The sequence below is a fragment of the Mus pahari genome, chromosome X (genome assembly GCF_900095145.1).
Source record: "Mus pahari chromosome X, PAHARI_EIJ_v1.1, whole genome shotgun sequence".
NCBI classification, from domain to species: domain Eukaryota; kingdom Metazoa; phylum Chordata; class Mammalia; order Rodentia; family Muridae; genus Mus; species Mus pahari.
In genome coordinates, this window is record NC_034613.1 from 87,021,371 (window position 1) to 87,022,904 (window position 1,534).

Below are 1,534 nucleotides of genomic sequence, written 5' to 3' on the forward strand. Positions count from 1 at the left end.
TCCATGACAAAACCAAATTCACACAATATCTTTCCATGAATCCAGCCCTTCAAAGGATAATAAAGGGAAAACACCAACACTAAGAAACTACACCCTAGCAAAAGGAAGAAAGTAATCCCTCAACAAAACCAAAAGAAGACAGCCACAAGAACAGAATCCCAACTCTAACAAAAAAAATGACAGGAACCAAAAATTACCTTTGTTTGATTTCTCTTAACATCAATGGACTCAATTCCCCCAATAAAAAGACATAGACTAACAGACAGGTTACACAACCAGGACCCCACATTTTGCTACTTACAGGAAACCCACCTCAGGGACAAAGACAGACACTACCTCAGAGTAAAAGGCTGGAAAACAATTTTCCAAGCAAATGATCCGAAGAAATAAGCTGGAGTAGCCATTCTAATATCAAATAAAATTGACTTCCAACACAAATTTATCAAAAAAGACCAGGAGGGGCACTTCATACTCATCAAAGGTAAAAGCTACCAAGAGGAACTCTCAATTCTAAATATCTATGCTCCAAATGCAAGGGCAGCCACATTCATTAAAGAAACTTTAGTAAAACTCAAAGCACACATTGCACCTCACACAATAATAGTGGGAGACTTCAACACCCAACGCTCACCAAAGGACAGATCCTGGAAGCAGAAATTAAAGAGACACATGGACACTAACAGAAGTTATGAAACAAATGGATTTAACAGATATCTACAGAACATTTTATTCTAAAACAAAAGGATATACCTTCTTCTCAGCACCTCGTGGTACCTCCTCCAAAATTGACCATATAATCGGTCACAAAACAGGCCTTGACAGATACAAAAATATTGAAATTATCCCATTCATCCTATCAGATAACCATGGACTGAAGCTAATATTCAATAACAGCATAAATAATAGAAAGCCAACATTCACGTGGAAACTGAACAACACTCTACTCAACGATACATTAGTAAAGGAAGAAATAAATAAATAAAAGACGTTTTAGAGTTTAATGAAAATACCACAACATACCCAAACTTATGGGACACAATGAAAACAGTCCTAAGAGGAAAACTCATAGCTCTGAGTGCTGCCAAAAAGAAACTAGAGAGAAAATACACTGGCAGTCTGACAGAACACCTAGAAGCTCTAGAACTAAAGGAAGCAAATTCACCCAAGAGGAGTAGTCGGCAGGAAATAATCAAACTTAGGGCTAAAATCAACCAAGTGGAAACAAAAGGAACTACACAAAGAATCAACCACACCAGGAGCTGGTTCTTTGAAAAAATCAACAAAATAGATAAACCCTTAGCCAGACTAACTAGAGGGCACAGGGACAGTATCCTAATTAACAAAATCAGAAATGAAAAAGGAGACTAACAACGGATCCTGAGGAAATCCAAAACATCATCAGATACTACTATAAAGGATACTACTCAACAAAACTGGAAAACCTGAATGAAATGGACAACTTCCTAAACAGATAAAAGGTACCAAAGTTAAATTGGGATCAGATTAATGATCTTAACAGTCCCATTTCCCCTAA

The 1,534-nt window shown here is 37.0% G+C and overlaps 1 protein-coding gene across 2 annotated transcripts in view; it reads right to left on the reverse strand.

The window, feature by feature from the left end:
• The window catches only part of Tex11 (testis expressed 11), a 205,034-nt gene that overhangs the window by 122,248 nt on the left and 81,252 nt on the right, over positions 1 to 1,534 (reverse strand). The gene's annotated exons all lie outside the window — the stretch shown is intronic.